This window comes from Rhinopithecus bieti, unplaced genomic scaffold (genome assembly GCF_001698545.2).
Source record: "Rhinopithecus bieti isolate Rb0 unplaced genomic scaffold, ASM169854v2 scaffold_7681, whole genome shotgun sequence".
Classification (NCBI taxonomy): Eukaryota; Metazoa; Chordata; class Mammalia; order Primates; family Cercopithecidae; genus Rhinopithecus; species Rhinopithecus bieti.
Genome location: NW_016806571.1, coordinates 2,039,239 through 2,060,556, shown reverse-complemented (window position 1 = coordinate 2,060,556; position 21,318 = coordinate 2,039,239). Strand labels below are relative to the sequence as shown.

Below are 21,318 nucleotides of genomic sequence, written 5' to 3'. Positions count from 1 at the left end.
TCCTTCCTTCTTTCCTTCTTTCCTTCCTTCCTTCCTTCTTTCCTTCCTTCCTTCCTTCCTTCCTTCCTTCCTTCCTTCCTTCCTTTTCTTTCCTTCTTTCCTTCTTTCTTTTTCATTCTTTCTTTCTTTGAGATGGAGTCTCTGCAAGTCTCATGGCAACCTCCTCTCCTTGTTTCAAGAGATTCTCCTGCCTCAGCCTCCTGAGTAGTTGGGCAAGCGCCACCATGCCTGGCTAATTTTTGTATTTTTAGCAGAGATAGGGTTTCACCATGTTGGCCAGGCTGGTCTCAAACTCTTGACCTCAAACAATCTGCCCACCTTGGCCTCCCAAAGTGCCAGGATTACAGGCATGAGACACCACGCCTGGCCCATATTTATGATGATATTATAGATAATTTTTAAAATTAGTTTTTCCTGTTGTTCAGTGCTAACATATGTTGTTTTTCCAGTTGTTCAATGCTAACATGTAGAAGGAAATTTTGATACACTGCCTTTTAATTTCCATTTGGTTCAATATATTTTCTATTTCCCTTGTGATTTCTTCTTTTACCCTTAGTTATTTAGAAGTGTATGTTTTCAAGTACTTAGGGTTTCTCTATATATCTGTTTGTTACTGATTTCGAATTTAACTATTGTGGTCATAGCACATACTTTGTATGACTTGAATTCTTTACATCTGTACGGAGTGGTTTTATGGTTAAGAATATGATTTATTTTGGCACGTGTTTTGTGTGCAATTATTAAGATTGTTAGGTGAGATTTTTATTTAATGTCAATTTCAAGTTAATTGAAAATATTGGTCAAGTCTTTACACCTTTACTGATTTTCTTTTTCCTTCATCTACACTTAAAATCTTTAACTATAATTGTGAAATTTTCCATTTATCTTTTCAGTTTTAACACTTTTTTTGCTTCAGATGTTTTGAATCTGTTATTATTTGCATATACATAGAAGACTATTATATCTTCTTAATGAATGAACCTTATGTCATTATGTATTTACATTGTTTCTCTCTGGTAATATTCCTTGCACTGAAATCTAGTTCATTTGATATTACTATGACTACTCAAAGTTTCTGTGGATCGTATGGGCATGGAATTTATTTTTCTCTTATTTTACTTCTAACCTGTCTGTGTATTTATATTTAAAGTGGGTTTCTTTTGGACAACATACAATTGATTCTTGCTTTTTAATCCAATCTGACAAACTGTGTCTTTAATTGACTATTTATACCACTTACATTTAATGTGATTAGTATGGTTAGGTTTTTATCTACCATCTGCTATTTGTTTCTTATGTTCTACATCTTTTCCCTTTTCTCCATTTTCTTGCCTTCTTTTGGTTAAGCTGATTTTTTTTTTTTTATAATTTCATTTTTATCTCCAGTCTTGGATATCTATTAGATTTTTCTCTAGGATTTACAATTACATTGTGAACTATTTATAGTTGGGCACTTAATCAAAATGTACCACTTTCCGGCTGGGCGCGGTGGCTCATGCCTGTAATCCCAGCACTTTGGGAGGACGAGTTGGGCGGATCATGAGGTCAGGAGATCAAGACCATCCTGGCTAACATGGTGAAACTCTGTCTCTATAAAAATACAAAAAAAAATTGGCCGGGCGTGGTGGTGGGCACCTGTAGTCCCAGCTACTGGGGAGGCTGAGGCAGGAAAATGGCATGAACCCAGGAGGTGGAGCTTGCAGTGAGCCGAGATGGCACCACTGCACTCCAGCCTGGGCGACAGAGCAAGACTCTGTCTCAAAAAAAAAAAAAAAAAAAAAAAAAAAAACAAAAAACAAAAAAAACAAAAACAAAACAAAACAAAAAAAACAAGTACCACTTTCCATACAGTGTAAGAATTTTAAAGCAGTATACTTTCATTTCCCTCTTCTATCCTTTGTGCTCTTGCTATGTAAAACTTACTTCTAATACAGTATACATTCAACAAACTTTTGGTTTGGTTTTAAACAATAACTTCTTAAAGGTTTATTTTAATGAGAAAACTGTTTAATGGTTATTTTATATATTAATAATTTTCAAAAGTCTTCTTTCTTTGTGTATATCCACATTTCCATTTGGCGTCATTTAATTTCTGCCTGAAGAACTACCCTTAGTATTTCTTGTAGTGGGAAAAAATTAAAATTCTTTCTGGATGATGATTTTCTCAGCATTTGTTTGTCAATGAAAGTCTTTACTTAGCTATCATTTTGAAAGACAGATATTTTGCTTTGTATATAACTCTTGGTTGCCAGTTTTTTCTTTCAATGTTTTAAAGATGTCACAGCATTGTCTTGAAGTCTGTCTGGTTTCTGATGAGAAGGTGCTTTCATTCTTTCCTTCGTTCTGCTATACATGTAATGCCCCACCCCCGATTCTGGCTTCTTTTAAGGTTTCATCTTTATTATTGTTTTTCACCAATTTGATTGTGATGTGTATTGGTGTGATTTTCTTCATGTGTCCTGCTTAGATTTCAATGAGATTTCCGGATCTGAAGTTTTATAGTTTTCATCAAATTTTTAAAATTTCAGCCATTATTTCTTCAAGTGCTTTTGTGTCTTTCCTCTTTGACATTGTCCCATTGTTTTCACTCTTTCATGTTGGATAGTTTTTGTTGCTATGCCTTCAAAGTAAATTACTCTTTGGTTCTGCAATATCTAGTGTGCTAATTATTTTTAGTACATTTTTCATTTCACATCTTATATTTTCACTCCTAAAATTCAAGTTGAGTCTTACTTATATCTTCCTTGTGTTCATGTTTTTCTCTATCTTCTTAAAGTGTGGACTTGATTTTGCTGTTCTAACATTCTTATTTGCTAAATTTATCATCCCTGCCATTTCTGGGATTGATTGATTTATTTTTGCCCCCCCTCGCTGTGGGTTGTATTTTCCTGCCTGCTTGCATAACTGGTGATTTGCCATTGGATTCTGGATTCTGGTCACTGAGGGTTGCTGGTTTTTTTTTTTTTTTTTTTTTTTTTTTTTTTTTTTTTGAGACGGAGTCTTGCTCTTTCACCCAGGCTGGAGTGCAGTGGCCGGATCTCAGCTCACTGCAAGCTCCGCCTCCCGGGTTTACGCCATTCTCCTGCCTCAGCCTCCCGAGTAGCTGGGACTACAGGCGCCCGCCACCTCGCCCGGCTAGTTTTTTGTATTTTAGTAGAGACGGGGTTTCACCGTTTTACCCAGGATGGTCTCGATCTCCTGACCTCGTGATCCACCCGTCTTGGCCTCCCAAAGTGCTGGGATTACAGGCTTGAGCCACTGCGCCCGGCCGGGTTGCTGGATTTGATTTTCTTTCTTTAGATATTTTTGGGGTTTATTCTGAGATTCAGTTAAGTTAGTTGAAATGAATTAAATAGTTTTAAAGCTTGTTTTTAAGTCTTAGGTAAATCCAAAGCAGATTTAGTCTAGGGTTAATTTGCTCCCATTACTGAGGCAATACCTTTTTGAGGATTCTGTTTGATGCTCCAAGTATTAGGAAGTCTTTCTTTCTTGTTGGTTTGAGCATGGACTACTACTAATGAGAAGTGAGCTGTGAGCATTGTTGCACCTATTCCTTTCTGATGGTTCTTTCTTTGGCATTAGGTAACTTCCTTGCATATATGTGTAGATCTGCACTCATGCAAAGACATAGAGGGGAACCCTATTGCAGATCTCTGGTGCTGTCTGTGTGTATCTCCTGACCTCCTAAAATTCTGAATTCTGTCTTCTCAAGTCAGCAAGGCTGCTGGACTCTGTTTTGTTTTCCTCCTTGCACTGTAGTCTGGAAATTCTCTTCAGGCAGTGAGCTGGGGCAATCAAAAGGCTTACCTTATTTGTTTCCCTTCTCTTTGGGATCACTGTCCAGCATTGCCTGTTTTCTGATGTCTAAAAACCACTGTTTCATATTTTATCTCCTTTTCAAGTTATTTAAGATGTTAGGATAAATCCCATTCCTATTTGTCTATCATGGCTGAAAGTGAAATTCTCCCTACAATTTTTTTCAGTTTTCCTTGTTCTTTATCTGCCTTATTGAGTTGAAAACTTAACTCATTTAATATAAATGTATGTATTTTAAAATAAGTGTAATTTAAAAAAAGATATTGAATGTTATGAAGGCTAGGAATTTAAGCACTGCATTCACTGTTCCGCAATTCTACATGTGTATGTTGCACTTTCAATTCAGTCTGAAATCGTTCAAAGTTTCCATTGTGACTTCGTTTCATGAGTTATGTTCCATGAGTTACTTAGGGATGTAGTTTTAGTTTCAAAATACTTAAAAAAATGCCTTTTATTATTTCTAATTTGGTAAGTTCAGATAATGTGCTGTGTGAAACTATTTTTTTTTTCAAATTGTTGAAACTTTTGTGAACAACTATTTGATTGCTTTTTATATTGTCCCATATATATTTGAAAAGAATGCATATTCTATGTTAGGTGCAGTGTTGCATTTATGTATCTAATGGACCACATTTAGTCAAACTTACTACAACCATACCAATTATTTTACCATTTAGATGTGTCCTATTTATTTATTTATTTATTTAAGATGGAGTTTTGCTCTCTGCCCAGGCTGGAATGCAGTGGCATGATCTCAGCTCACTGCAACCTCTGCTTCCCAGGTTCAAGCGATTCTCCTGCCTCAGCCTCCTGAGCAGCTAGAATTACAGGCACCCGCCACCACACCTGGCTAATTTTTGTATTTTTAGTAGCGATGGAGTTTTGTCATGTTGGCCAGGTTGGTCTTGAACTCCTGACCTCAGATGATCTGCCCACCTAGGCCTCCCAAAGTGCTGGGATTATAGGCATGAGTCACCATGGCTGGCCCTTTAGATGTATCAATTTCTGATAAAGGTATGTTAAAATTTTTTACCATGATCTGACTTGTCAATTTCTTATGTAGTTTTCAGATTTTGTTCTCTGCTTGGAAGTTTTACTATTACGTTTTTGTGCTATATTAAGTTTCCAGTGCCATATGAAATAATAAAGAACTCCAGAATCTCAGTGGCTTCCAAAAAGCATTTATTTCTTGCTGAAAGCTCTGTAGGTCAGCTGGGGTGGCTGTGCTTCATCCTGCTGGGTAGGGTCAGGTTTATTCCATATTCTGTTAACTCCAGGACCAGTGACTGCTCAGAGCCTGTTCTTCTCAAGAGGGGAATTTATTAGAGAGAAAACCACACCACAAAAGCATGTTTAAAGCTTCTGGTAGATGTTACTTCTGTTTACACCCCATTGGCTGAGATAAATCACATGGTTAAGCTCAACATTATTAGGGCTGGCAAATTAACCCTGTCTCAAGGGTGGCACTGCAAAGTTATATGGTAAAGGGGATGAATATATGATTCTCTTACATGGGGAGAGTAAAGAATTGGAAGCAGTAATCTAAGATACCACCACAATTATATATTAATAATTTTGATATCTTCTTGGTGTATTAATTTATTCAACAAATACTTTCAGGATAACTACCACATATAAGGCACTGCCCTAGGTAGATGGGAAATACTAGTGAACAAAAAATACAAAGATCCTGCCCTAGTGGAGCTTATATTCTTCCAGGGGAAACACATACTAAAAAAATAAACATGATAAGTAAATTATATTATTATAGGTGCCATGGAACAAAGAAAATGCAAAACAGATGAAGGGTGCTTGGGAACTGGAGGGAGCAGAAGACAGGTTGTGCTTTTAAATATGGTGGTCAGAGTAAAGGACTGTTCCATTATCATTTTTTTTTTTTTTTTTGGCTGATATTAACATGGCTAAACCCACTTTATCGCCATTAGAAGATTAACTTCAAAAACATCTCTAATTCTTTATTCTTCCCTGTATCCACACATTTTGCAGATCACCTGCAGATTTTTACCATTAAGTATAGAAGTTTGTTTCCCTGCTTCTTGAATCTGGGCTGCTCTTGTGATTTACTTTAGCCAATAGAATTTTCTGGAATGATGATGTGCCAGTTCTGAGCCTGTCCCTTAAAAGGACTGTGCACTTACTCCTACTGTCTCTTGGAACCTGGCTACTGACATGTGTACAAGCCCACGCTAGCCTGTTGTATGATGAGAGAAATGTGAGGAAGAGCTGAACCAGCTAGCCACACCCCCAAATACATGAGAGAGCAAAGCTAATCCATTGATAACCCATCAGATGACCCCATCTAACCTATAGGTGTGGGCATCACATAAATGTTTACTTTTCATGTGTTTTTTTTTTATACAGGATTATCGTGGCAATAGATAATGGGTACATATGGTATATACTTTTTATCCTTTCATTTTCAATCTTGCATATGGTGTTTTCTCAGTGTATATTTTGCAAGTCACATATAGCTGAATTTTAACATTTTTTTGCCTATGGGGTTTGTAACTTTACATTTTAAATAAACTTATTTATACTTATATTTTCTTATAATGTCTGGTTAATAATACATAGCTTCATCACACCAAGTAAGATAATTCTTTTTTTTTTGAGATGGAGTCTCGCTCTGTCGCCCAGGCTGGAGTGCAGTGGTCAGATCTCAGCTCACTGCAAGCTCCGCCTCCCGGGTTCACGCCATTCTCCTGCCTCAGCCTCCCGAGTGGCTGGGACTACAGGTGCCCACCACCTCGCCTGGCTAGTTTTTTGTATTTTTTAGTAGAGACGGGGTTTCACCGTGTTCGCCAGGATGGTCTCGATCTCCTGACCTTGTGATCTGCCCCTCTTGGCCTCCCAAAGTGCTGGGATTACAAGCTTGAGCCACCGTGCCCGGCCAAGATAATTCTTGTAAGAGACTTTAACTTCATGCTTATCTATGCTCCTCTTCCTCTAAAGTATGTTGACATCACCAAGGGTTTTAGTTCTAGATAATGATTTAATTTGTTTAAATAGTATTCCAGTTTTTTGAGGAATAGACAATTATATGTTATTTCACAGATGTGTCACCAGCAATTATTTTAAATTATGCTAATTGCTTAATTCTAAGAGACTCTTTTCCTTCGCATTTTAACCATTCTGATATCAGGAGGCATCTCAAAATTAGTGTGTACATTTTATATGGTGTTTCTCCTTGGTTTATATTATTCTAACATTCCTCTATGTCCTTTGTCTCTGCCTGGTCAAGTCCTCATCCTTAAAGACTTAATTGTTTCCTCCTCCAGAAAGTTATCCCTGACCTTCTGGTTCCCATCTCCATGCCTTTAATATCAATCATGTTTTGTTACAAAATCTGTTTGAGTGTCTGCATTCCTCACCAGGGAAAGCTTCTTAAGGGAGGCTCCAACTATTGTCCACTTTATATTCCCCTTGGATCTTACGTATTTCTAGAGGCATACATAATTAATACATGTGTGCTAAAGCATAAATTAAACAACAAATTGAAAGGTAGCTTACAAGAACTGTGAGGGGTCTGAGATTTTACTCTGTTGCAAGCTAACAAGTCAGCTTGCCACAATGTCATGGATGCTGACAGAAGATAGAAGACCTCCTGAGTTAGGGTCAAAAACGATTACCCACAGCGAAAGCAGTAGCTGGAGCACAAACTTGGTTGCATTGGTTTCTGGAGCACCAGTTCCGCAGGGCAGCTTAGGTGGTCCTAGACCTATGCTTGCACAAACATGGGTTGTGTCGTGGGAGACAAATGTGGAACCTAGAAAATGTACCACTGACAGCAGCCGTGGCTGAAAGGAGAGCTTACAGCATTTCTCAACGCTGCTCACTGGAAATGGCCATGAGAAATATTCTAGATAAAGAGTGGTCAGGGCCTTGCATCCTTGGCATAACCCACCAAGACATCTAGGCATTGAAGAGACCCATGGAGTAGTGTTTCTCAATAGTAGAGAAAGCAGTTAGATGCAGATGGTGTTTTTTACTGTTATGATAACAAAACAATAAAAAGCAGACATAAGAACATTTGTTACTTCCTCAGGCCACTGAGCATGGGGTTAGCAGTTCCTTCCTTGGCCTCCATTGTACCATAATAGAAAATCACAATGAAGACCTTGAACTATCCAATAAAAGTTAAACTTTTTTTTTTTTTTTTTTTTTTTTTTGAGATGGAGACTTGCTCTGTCACCCAGGGTGGAGTACAGTGGAGCGATCTCAGCTTACTGCAACCTCCGCCTCCCGGGTTCAAGTGATTCTCCTGCCTCAGACTCCTGAGTAGCTGGGACTACAGGCACGCACCACCACGCCAAGCTAATTTTTGTATTTTTGGCAGAGACAGGGTTTCACCGTGTTGGCCAGGATGGTCTTGATCTCTTGACCTCGTGATCTGCCCGTCTCAGCCTCCCAAAGTGCTGGGATTACAGATGTGAGCATTTAAGAAGACAGGATGTGTATAAAATATAATCAATTTTACAGAAATTCTAGCTGAAATGCTTAAAATAAAGAGTTGTTTTTTAAAGAAATAAGGTTCAGAAATCTAGAAAGTTAAGGTATATAGAACTAGTCAATCTTTGACAATGGTAGATAAAAGTGTTCAAAATTCTTCTTGTGAGACTTAAGGTAATGATATGTGGCCAAAGTTGATATGTATCCATATTACTAAAAACTTTTTTTTTCACATATTTGCCAGATGCTTATGTATATCTTTTTGGCTACTCATTGCTATATTTCAAATACATAAAATGTAGATTTTATTCAATTTACCTTAACACTTTTAGAAGACTTTGAGAATAGCATGTAAGGAATTTGCTTTTCTGTTTCATCAGTAATAATGTGACCCATGACTGGATGACATTAATAAATGATGTTCCATACTAAAGGCAATTCTTGATAAGAGACATTATATTGCTCCAATACACATGCACCATGAACCAACAACATATATTATTTTTTACAGTTTAATTTCCAATTTCTAAAAGAATTCTTCTCCACAAAGATCACAATGAATTTCAAGTGAGATTTAGGATCGGATTTAAATGAACTTAGAAAAACATTTACTTGTATTTTATCTTATTTCTCGTTTCCCAACTATTCTCTAAATCATAGAACTCATAGGAAATATTAACTGCTTTTTAATTTCTCCTTGGGAAATTCACCAATTTTATACATTCTGAACTAGGAATTTAGCTCCTATACATTTACAGAAAGAAATTGACTGTCACATATTTGTGACTATTGTTATGAAAAGGTGAACACTTTATCCTCACTACTGAGTCGGGAATATATCTAGATGACGTTTATGATTATTTCTTAAACAAGATATTTGGGAAAGCTCTACTTGCAAAACATATTAAATGGCAAAGAAGCTTTGGTTAGAAGTGAGGAGGGCTATAAGGAAGAAATAGGAGTAGAAAATAAAAGGGCCAGAATAGATAAAAGAAGTCTATTTTGTAGGCTTGAGGAAGGGAGTGCTGAAGCTAAGGGTGGAGCAATGGCATGCAGAAGAAACTGGGGACTTCCAGGGACAAAAGGGAGGCTGGAGGAGAGGAGTGAGGAGGGGCCGGTGAGGTGGCTCACGCCTGTAATCCCAGCACTTTGGGAGGCCGAGGCAGGCGGATCACCTGAGGTCAGGAGTTTGAGACTAGCCTGACCAACATGGTGAAACCCTGTCTCTACTAAAAATACAAAACTTAGCTGGGTGTGGTGGCGGGCGCCTGTGATCCCAGCTATTGGAGAGGTTGAAGCGCAAGTGTCTCTTGAACCCGGGAAGCGGAGGTTGCAGTGAGCCGAGGTCGCTACACTGCACTCCAGCCTAGGCAACAAAGAGCAAAACTCCGTCTCCAAAAAAAAAAAAAAAAAGCAATTAGGACAGGTTTTCTCTAAGGGATATGGCAATCACATAACAGGACAAGAAGGTAGACAGGAGCTTAGGGGAAGGGGCAGAGCTGGGGGTTTCAGGAAATACTAAGAAAAGGAGCTTGAGGGCAATGAGGATGGAGCTGACTGGCTGCCAGACCACCTGGAGGGCTGTGCTGGGGAACCAGAAAGAGCTGTGTGGGAAGGAAAGGGATTGGAGGCTAGGCATGGTGGCTCATCCCTGTAATCCCTGCACTTTGGGAGGTGGAGGCATGAGGATCTCTTGAGCCCAGGAGTTTGAGACCAGCCTGGGCAACATAGCTAGACCCCATCTCTAAAAAAAAAAAAAATATTAAAAATTAACCGGGTGTGGTGGCACGTGACTGTAGTACTTGCTGCTTGGGAGGCTGAGGTGGGAGGATCACTTGAACCCAGGAGGTCAAGGTTACAGTGAGCCATGATCACACCACTGCACTCCAGGTGACAGAGTGAGCCCCTGTCTCAGAAAAGAAAAAGAAAAAGCTTGTCAAAATGTGCAAAACCTTTGTAATAAAAGCTCCAAAATATTGCTGAGAAATCTAACAAATAAATAAATGATTATTTGGATTTGTTGTTGTCTTCAGATGGAGATGACATTGTTTTACGGCTTTCTTTATTTAAAAAAAAAATAATAAAGGGAGTGGAATGAAGCCTGGGCCTTGGAGAGGGAATAGGACAAGGAAGTCCTAGAGGAGGCTGGTGAAGAGAAGAGCCTGGGTGTGTATGGGAAGCCATAGCCTCCTGCCTGTCTAGGAGGGAGGCCACACAGCCGGGATACTGTTTCTGGGACCAGATAAGAGATACAGTGAAAGGGAAACATGCTTCCTTTTCATGTCCCACTTACAATGGTCTTGTGGACCATATCTAGTAATATGTATACCACATTTTCAGAAAAATTTCAATAATATCCTTTTTATCAGCCTCAGAGCTATCTATTGTATGACCAGAATGTGTTCTTGTTGGACATTTATATTATTTCTAGTTGATGTTTGTATGAGCATGCTGTACTGAATGTCCCTGTAGCTAAGTCTTTGCTCACGATCTTAATAATTTCATAAAGAGAAATTGCTGGGAGTGGGAGAGTGAGTGTGGGGAAGGGGAATGCCAGAGCAAAGGACATAAACGATGTTAAGGTTTCAGATAAGTAATTTTCAAATTGCCCTAATTGACATTCTAACACAAGCCTATGATGATCTCTGCTTCCCCACGTCCCATTATCACCGAGTATTATTTTTAAAAAAGGTGAGATTTAATTACATCTTAAATAAAAAAGACATCTTTCTTTAAAAAGTAACAGGATGACTGCAGATGTACAGGCATCAAGAGAGATTATCAGTAGGTAAGTTCATGCTGCCTCCCGGTGGCACATAAAAAAACTGACAAGATAGAAAACCAAGTCCAACCAGATAGGGACTATCTAAGCAAGTCATCGATGTTAATTTATTTAGAGCTAAAGTTTTATAAAGTGAGTGGAAGAAACACAGAAAAAATGGACTTGATCTTAGCATATTAGAGGAAATGGGAACTAGAAGGAAAACATTCTTACCGATGACTAGAACATGTGACATGATTGTGTATGATGAACTCAGAGATGATTTATTAAACTGAGTGATAGCAAAAAAATTAACTTTTTGATGTCAGGCTAGGAGGAAAGATCACTCGCAACTTCTTTGAAGGGGCTATGGGACTACCTATATCTTGTGTATTTCACATCTGTTTCTTCTAAAAGACAGTGAAGACAACAAGGTGCAGTCTTCTAAGGTAACTATTTCCCTGAAAAAGAACACTCATAACAGTAATTACGTATTCTGTGTCTTAGACCACCTTTGGGGAAGAAAGTTTATTTTAACACTGAAATTGTTTCTGTATGCAAAACACTATGCTCTCTAGGGACAAAGCAGGAAAGGAAAAGGGAAAAGGGAAAAGGGAAAAAGTTGCGCAGAGAAATAACGGTTTTTGTACTAAAAGGAGTTGTTTATCTTTTGCTGTTTTCCAGAGTTCCATCCTCTTCTCTGTTTATCTGTTTCTGCATGATCTCAGCTACTCCTAGGACTGCAAATACCACTTGTACAGTAATCCATTTGCTTATTCAATCTTTGACTTAGATTCACTGTGGATAAACAATATGCTTAGTATTATTTCCATGAGACTTGATGTTGGAGAAACACACATCAAATAATCATATCAATAGGCATGTATTTATAGATTATGATAAGTAAGGGGAAAAGTTCAGGTTACCAAGAGAATGTATAACTTAGTGGTTCTTAAACATTTGCTCTCATACCCCTAATGCTCTCCTATCTGTAATGACTGATGATTAATGTACTGATAATTGGGTACTTGCCTATATTCTTCAATCTTTTTTTTAAAAAATAAAGCACTACCATTAGAGACTACCTGACTTGAAAAATGATTTTCTACTTAGCCATTAGAATGGTCTACAATCTTAATTGCTGGGAAGCTTAACAGAAGGACTCTAAAAAAATTATATGTGTTATTATTTCACTTAGATATGCCTTATTTAACACATATACTCAGAAAACATACTCTTAATTTTAAGATACTTTTTCAAAACTCTTTTTTCAATGAGGTATAACATAAATATATACAAAATGCACACATCTTCAGTGTACAGGTCAATGAAGGTTTTTTTTTTTTTTTTGACAGAATCTTGCTCTGTCACCCAGGCTGGTGTGCAGTGGCATGATCTCGGCTCACTGTAACCTCCTCATCCTGGGTTCAAGCAATTCTTGTGCCTCAAACTCCCGAGTAGCTGAGATTACAGGTGTGCACCACCATGTCCAGCTAATTTTTGTATTTTTGTGTTTTAGTAGACACAAACTGACTACTTTGTTGGTCTCGAACTCCTGACTTCAAGTGATCTGCCCGCCTTGGCCTCCCAAAGTGCTGGGATTGCAGGCGTGAGCCACTGTGCCCGGCCAGATCAATGAAGTTTCAATTTTATAATGAGTTCATTTCTACAAAACCTTGGAGTTTGAGTGTGCAGCCTCAATGAAATAAAGTACCTCTTTATTTCAAGTTTTAAGTACCTTAAGACTTCTTACCTACGTTTTTGGGTTTGCTCTAACAGAACTCTCCCTTGGGTACATTGTATTGTTTAAAAATGTCGAGAGATGGAAGAAAAAAATGTCCTTATGTTTTCTAGAGTTTCCAGATAAAATATACAATGACCCATTAAATTTGAATTTCAGAAGCTAATAATTTTTCAGTGTTTTAGTATATCTGGAACATACTCATACTAAAAAATTGTTATTTATCTGCAATTCAAATTTAACTGGGGTTCTGTATTTTTACTTGCTAAATCTGGCAACTCTACCCATGTTCAACTCCACATTGTGTCTAATTATCAACAGCCCTACATGCACCAAAATACTCCATTTCTAATGCTGTGCTTTGTGTCTCACAGAAATTTGAATAATATGGAAAAAGACACAATGGCCCTACAAAAGAAGGCTTCACGATGCTACTATTTTAAACAGCTCTTTATTTGTTCAGTGTTTCAGGGGAATTTACACTTCAGGGTAACAAACAATAATAAATATAGGCAATGAAGACTTTTTTGTTTGTTTGTTTTGAGACGGAGTCTCGCTCTATCACCCAGGCTGGAGTGCAATGGTGTGATATCGGCTCACTGCACCCTCCACCTCCTGGGTTCAAGCGATTCTCCTGCCTCACCCTCCTAAGTAGCTGGGATTACAAGTGTGTGCCACCACACCTGGGTAATTCTTGTATTTTACAGGGTTTCACCACTTTACAAGGTTTCATCAACAGGGTTTCACCACTTTAGCCAGGCTGGTCTTGAACTCCTGACCTCAGGTGATCCACCCACCTTGGCCTCCCAAAGTGCTGGGATTACAGACATGAGCTACCGCACCTGGCTAGGAGACATCTTTATTTATAAATTGGAAACTGGGCAACAGTGAAAGGGAGGGAGAAAAGGGGAACCAACCAGCTGATTCTGACTTGCAAGTGGTTTGGTTCTTAGGCGGCTCAGCCTCAGAAAACAGCACATTTAAAAGATGAGGGTCTGAAAATTGATTCCTTTGGGACTGTTATGCCTGTATACCCCCTTGGGAAGCTTTTGGGCATTTCTAAGTGTATAGTACAGTATTCCAGTCATGACTACTCACCCAGACTCAGAAGTCTTCTCAGAGGAAACAGCCTATAAGCTGAGAACTGAAGGATGAGTATAAGTTAACTGATGTATAGGTAATGTAAGATTGATCAGATGTTCATGGAGACTTTCTCCGGCAGATTTCAGGTTAAAAAGCATGTAAGTTAGAAAGCAGTATGTGTAGCTTGTCTTTTCACTTTGTTAATGGTTTCCTTTTCGGTGAAGAAGCTTTTTAGGTTGATGTAATCCAATTTGTCTATCTTTGCTTTTCTTGCTGTGTTTTTGAGGTCTTACCTAAAAATTCTTTGCCCAGATCAATGTCCTGTAGCATGTCCCCAACATTTTATTCTAGTAGTTCCATAGTTTCAAGTCTTAAATTTAAGTCTTTAATCCATTTTGAGTTGATTTTTGTTTATGGTGGAAGATGGGGATCTAGCTTCATTCTTCTGCATATGGATATCTAGTTCTCCCAGCATCATTTATTAAACAGACTATCCTTTCCCCAGTGTACGTTCTTGGTGACTTTGTCAAAAATGGGATAGCTCTAAGTGTGGAATTTATGTAGGAGGAAATATCTGCAAATCATCCCTCCCACAAGGGATTAACAACCAGAATCTACCAGGAGTTAAATAACTAAATACCAAAAAAAAAAAAAAAAAAAAAAAAAAAAAAAAAAAAAAAAAAAAATTTAAAAGGATGGGCAAAAGACCGGAATAGACAGTTTTCAAAAGAAGACACACAAATGGCCAACAGGTATATGAAAAAAAATGTTCAACATCATTAATCATCAGGGAAATGCAAATCAAAACAGCCATGAGATATCATCTCACCCCAGCTAGAATGACTATTACCCAAAAGACAAAAAATAACAAACCCTGTTGAGGATGCAAAGAAAGGGAACATCAGTACACTCTTGATGGGAATATAAATTCGATCAGTCACCATGGTAAACAGTATGAAACTGTCTCAAAAAACCAAAAATAGATCTGATGGATATCCCAATTAACCTGAGAGAATTGTTACAAATTGCATACATGTATCAAAATATATGTATTCCAAAAATATGTAAAACAATGATATATCAATAGAAAATACAAAAAAGAGAAAGGTTTGTGTGTGTGTGTGTGTCAAAGTGTCCCAAGGTCCCAAGGTCCCTTGTATTGTTTAAAAACAGGGTAAAAATTAACTTCAGAATTTGCTCAATTAAATAAGTGTTAAAAATTGTTGAGTGGCCACCAATAATTAGATGGTACCAGAAAAGATAGTACCAGAAGACAGTAGATAGTACCAGAAAGACAGTACCAGAAAGAATTACTTCCCAAGTGGTAAAGCAGAAAATGGCAGGTGGAGGGTAGGGAGTGGGAAGGAGAAATGTAGGTAAAGAAAAAAATTAAATCAATTCAAGAGAAAGCATTCCTGGAGAAACCTAGAAAAAGTAGGAAGACGTAACGCATAAAATAAAATGGTAGAAATCACAAAATATCAGAAATCATAATCAATGTCAATGGACCAAAGGTAAATGCAAGCTTCTAAGACTGACTCAACAAAGAGTAAACAAACAACATTGAGCTAGATGTTGTTTATAAGAGCCACACTAAATTATAAGGACAAGAAGGAAGGTTAGTAAATAAAAGGATATAAAAAGATACACCATGGCAAATACCAACTCAATGAATGTATTTAGCCATGCTAAATAAATGTTAGGTAAAATACCTTAAGGCAAAAAATTTCTTGACATGAAGAAAGTTATTAGAAATTGATAGAATGGTCAATTCATAAGAAAGAAATTTTAAATCTTTATATACTTTAAAGATATATTCAAATTATAGAAAAGACAAATAGGCAGACTTACAATAAGCAGATACAAATCACTTTCTGTAACTGATAAAGCTGACAAGCACATCAGGAAAGAAATCTCAATAGGAATTAGGACAACTTTAAACTGAAAGATAAAGAAATTATACTATTAAAAACTTAAGGGATACAACTAATGTAGTACTTGAAGGGAAATTCATAGCTTAAATATATTTTCAGAAAATAAGAAAGGTTAAAATAGAGACAGTGTTACTTCAAGAAAATGAAGTAATAAAGTCAGAAAATAGAAGGAAAGAATACAGACAAGGAAAAATAAACTGGAGAACAATTACAACAAGAAAAAACAATACAGATGATTAATAAGACTTGTCAAGAGAAAAATATATAAATAATTAACATACACGATAAAGGAGGAAACGGTTGAAAGAAACAGAAAACTTGACTCCATCTGTGAGTATGAAACAACTGATATGGAAGGCAAGATTTTGCCTCCCCCAAAATACGTATCCAGATGACTTAATATAGTTGAGTTTCTAATTTTTCAAGGGACAGTTACTTTCTGTTCTTGCTATATATGATGTCATATAAATTGCTGCCGAACACAAAAAAATAGAGTTGTGCGGCTCATTTTATGAGACTAGTGTAATTTTTCAAATAAAGTTTTTATTTTAAAATTACAAATTTACAGAACAGTTGCAAGAAGAGTAGAAAGAACATGTCACCTCCCTATTTGAAAGTAAACTACAGGCATTATGCCCAATAACCCCCACTACTTTGTCTATTTCCTATAAACAAGGACTTTTCCCTACATAACCCTAACATACCCACGGGGGTCAGGAAATTAACATTATATACTTTAATACCATCTAATCCACGGACCCAATTCAAGAGTCTCCAAAACAGACAAATAGAATTAAATGCAATAACTTAAATATCTGATTAACTAGTGCTCAATAAATAGATATTCCTTTCACTAATTCACTGGGGCTCCTGAGTTTCTACCCTGGTAGTTGCAAGATGGATCTGTCTGCATGATCTCCAACCCTTGGACAGCCAGGAAGTGGGGTGATACCACCCCAATGTGTCACAGCCATATGACAAGGCTACATCCTGTCCACCACATTAGTCCGTCCAGAGTCTCTCCATGGCCTGTCCCTGAGAGACAAGGCTGTGAGGCTGCCCACCTGGAGCCTAATGCCAGCTTCAAGAACTCCCAGTGGGCACTACCCTTACCTGGCCGCACACGACCTCCGCCCTCAGGAAGGCAGGGACAGCGTCAGGTAGGACGCTTTGCGCAGCTGCAGGCCTCCCCCGCCGCATTCGGCCTTCAAGCCCGCACATGCTCCCTGGGGCCCCTGCGGGATTACGAGGGGGTGGGTACAGGGCCCGAGTCTCCCGCCATCTTGGGCCCTAACGGTATTTTTCCAGCTCTGGGAAGATCGGCCTGACCCGCCGCAGAGATTTTTGGTAAACCCCAGCTCGGCTTATGTATGGTTAGCCTGCTCCAGGTACTATTGATTTCCATGGTACTTCCCCACTTTTCTCCTCTGACCCACAGGGGCTTTGGCCTCCCAGGGGCGGGCTGAAGTCTGTGGTGGGATCCTCGGCTGCTTCTGTTCTCCCTACGTCTAATGGCGGCGTCGGCTCAGACTCACCTCTCCCACCCTGGAGCAGAGCCCTTCCTCGAAAAATGCAGTTATCAGAGAGGGGAGCACCCAGCATATGGGGTCAATGATGGCTGATCCCTAATGTCAAGTTGTGTGTGAGTGTGAGAGAGACCCTAATGCCAGGGTGTGTGAATGTGAGAGAAACCCTAATGTCAGGGTGTATTAGTGTGACAGAGAGATCCTAATTTCAGGGTATGTGTGTGTGAGAGAGACCCTAATGTCAGGGTGTGTGTGTGAAACCCTAATGCCAGGGTGTGTGTGAGTGTGAGAGGTCCTCATGCCGGGGAGTGTGTGACTGTGAGAGAAATCCTCATGTCAGCGTGTGTGTGTGAGAGAGACCTTAATGCCAGGGTGTGAGTGTGAGAAATCCTAACGTCAGGATGTGTGAGTGTAACTGAGAGATCCTAATGTCAGGGTGTGTGAGTGTGAGATAAATCCTAATGTCAGGGTGTGTTTGTGAGAAAAAGACCCTAATATCAGGGTGTGTGAGTGTGACTGAGAGATCCTAATATCAGGGTGTGTGAGTGTGAGAGAAATCCTAATGTCAGGGTGTGTGTGTGTGAGAGAGACCCTAATGTCAGGGTATGTGTGTGAGAAAGACCCTAATGCCAGGGTGTGTGTGAGAGAAATCCTAATGTCAGTGTGTGTGTGACACACCTTAATGCCAGGGTGTGTGAGTGTGAGAGATCCTAATATCAGGGTTTGTGAGCGTGGCTGAGAGATCCTAATGTCAGCATGTGTGTGTGAGAGAGACCTTAATGCCAGGGTGAGTGTGAGAGATCTTAATATCAGGGTTTGTGAGTGTGACTGAGAGATCCTAATGTCAGGGTGTGTGTGTGTGAGAGAGACCCTAATGTCAGGGTGTATGTGTGTGTGAGAAATCCTAATGTTAGGGTGTGTGTGACTGTGAGAGAAATCCTAATTTTAGGATGTGTGTGTTAGGGAGAGATCCCAATGCCAGGTTGTGTGTGAGTGTGTGAGAGAGAACAATCCTAATGCCAGTGTATGTGTGAGAAAGAGATCGTAATGCCATGGTGTGTGTGTGAATTAGATTCTAAGCCAGGGTGTGTGTGAGTGTGTGAGATATGCTAGGGTTGTATTAGGAAGAGATCCTAATGCCAGGGTGTGTGTGTGAGTGTGAGAGATCCTAATGCCGAGTTGTGTGTGAGTTGAGCGTGTGTGTGTGTGAGAGAGAGAGAGAGAGAGTGTGTTAGTGTAGACCAAAAGACATAAAGAGAGTTAAGGTATGGAGGTGCTTTTCTAACGAAATTTATCTTTGATGAATCACTTAATTGTTGTACCACTTTGGTATACATTCAATTTTTCTAACCTTTTGAAATTAACAAGAAATATAAGCTCTTTACAGCATGTCAGCTAAAGCAGAGGGTCAAGTGAATTCCCTTTTACCCCCGGAACTCTTTTTCCAGTTCCATCTCCTGATTTATTTGTTTGATATGTACCCGTCACACTTTCCTCTATTTGTATACGAACACATAATCATGTATACATGTAAGATATCATTTTAATATCTTTTTTATATTACTCTGACCTCCTCCCAAATTGAATAGGATTCTTAAGACCTACTGATCAGAGCGAATAGACATTTTTTATTAGTAATTACAAATATTAAAATAGGTCCTCTATGAATTATTCTTTTCCTCCATTAATGAACATTCAAGTTGTGCATGTGTGCCTGTGCATGTGTGTGTACGTGTGTGTGTCATATAGCTTTAGTGAAGTATATCTGAGATATAACAAACCACATATTTGAAGTGTACAATTTGACATTTGACACATGTATACTCTATGAAACCATTATAAACGACATCATAAGCACATCCATCACCTTCAAAAGTTTCCTTTGGTCCCACTCCAACCTGCGCTTCCCTTACCTGAGTCAATCATTGATTTTTCTGTTACTGTAGATTAATTGGCGTTTTCTAGGATTTTATACAAATGGATTCATAAATTGTGTATTCTGCCTCTTTGTGTTTCAGCATAATTGTTTTGAGAATCATCCATGTTTTTATGAGTATCAGTGCTTCATTCCTTTTTTTTCTTTCTTTCTTTGAGACGCAGCTTCCCTCTTGTTGCTCAGGCTGGAGTCCAATGGCGAGACCTCGTCTCACCGCAGCCTCCACCTCCCGGGTTCAAGGGATTCTCCTGCTGCAGCCTCCAAGTAACTGGGATTACAGGCATGCGTCACCACATCTGGCTACTTTTGTATATTTAGCAGAGACAGGGTTTCTCCATGTTGGTCAGGTTGATCTCGAACTCCCGACCTCAGGTGATCCGCCTGCCTTGGCCTCCCAAAGTGCTGAGATTACAGCATTCCTTTTTATTGTTGGATAGTTTCCATTTTATGCGGTATGACTATTCTATGGTTCCATTGTTTATTGTGTTGACAAACATTTGGGTTGTTTTGTTTTTGGCTATTACAAGTAGACTTGCTGTGAACAGTCCCCTACAAGTTTTTGCATGGACATATGTTTTCATTTATGTTGAGTAAATACTCGGAAGTGAATTGGCTGGGTCATGTGGAAGGTATATGGTATATATTTAACTTTTAAAGAAACTTCCAAACTGTTCTCCAAGTGTTTGTACCATTTTACACTTCCTTCTGCAGTCTGTGACTTTTCCAGTTACACTATACCCTCACTAATGTTTGGTATGGTTGCCTTTTAATTTCAGCCATTCTAGCAGATGTGAAGTGTTATCTTAGTGTGATTTAATTTGCATTTTCTTAGTGACAATGATATTAAGCATCTTTTTCAAATGCCAATTTTCCATCCATAAATCCTCTTTGGTAAAGTGGCTGCTAAATCTTTTACCTATTTTAAATTGGATTTTTTTTTTTTTTTTACTATTGAGTTGTAAAAGTTCTTTATATATTTTAGAGACAGGTTCTAGGTTATATGTTTTGTATTTTCTCACTCTCTGGCTTGCCTTTAGTTTTTTTATTGTGTCTTTAGAAGAGCAAAATATTTTAATTTTGATAAACTCTGATGTATTGATTTTTTCCCCTCTTTAGTAGTTTGAATTTTTTTGTGTCCTGTTTAAGACATCTTTGCTAAGTCAAGTTACCTACGATTTTCTATTTTTTTCTGAGAAGTTTTATACATTTAGTTCTTATATGTGGGTTTATATTCCATTTAGAATAAATTTTTGCATGTGGTCAGTTTTTTTTCCCTCTTTTAAGCTTTTGGCTATCTAACTGTTAAAGCATCATTTGTTGAATTGCTGGCACCTTGGTTGAAATCATTTTATCTTTTATTGACTTTATCTAGGTCTTAATTCTGGATTCTATGATCTGTTCCAGTGAATTATATTTCCACACCAGTACTACACCAGTACCACAGTGTCCTGAGTGCTGTAACTTTATAATTAGTCTTAAACTCAGGTAAGCATAAATTCTCAAACTTTAATCTTTCTCAGTTTATTTATTTATAACCGATTTAGACCATTCTCTTCCTTTGCATTTCCGTAAAAGATTTGAATTTCTACCAAAATGCATCCCAGGATTTTGATTGGGATTATGTCAATTCTGTAGGTGACTTTGGGAAGAATTGATACCTTAAAATTAATTTACATCATCTTTAATTTCTCTTAGCAGAGTTTTATAGTTTTAATTTTATAAGTGTTTCAATAAACATCTTTCAGTATATATTCTTATATTCATAAGGATAGATTACCAAGAGTAATCTTGGTATCAAAAGATGTGAGGATTTTAAGATTAATGGTGCTAAAAGTTTACATGACAAAATATTATAAGATTTATTCTCGGGCCGGGCGCAGTGGCTCAAGCCTGTAATCCCAGCATTTTGGGAGGCCGAGAGGGGCGGATCATGAAGTCAGGAGATCGAGACCATCCTGGCTAACATGGTGAAACCCCGTCTCTACTAAAAAAATACAAAAAACTAGCTGGGCAAGGTGGTGGGCGCCTGTAGTCCCAGCCACTCGGGAGGC

At 38.3% G+C, this 21,318-nt stretch overlaps 1 protein-coding gene across 1 annotated transcript in view; it reads left to right on the top strand.

Annotated features, from left to right (window-relative positions):
* TDRD15 (tudor domain containing 15) overlaps positions 1 to 21,318 on the top strand; it is a 77,229-nt gene that overhangs the window by 38,736 nt on the left and 17,175 nt on the right. The window contains 1 exon segment of the mRNA XM_017876833.1: positions 20,640 to 20,752. The gene's annotated coding sequence lies outside the window, so the exon portion shown is untranslated.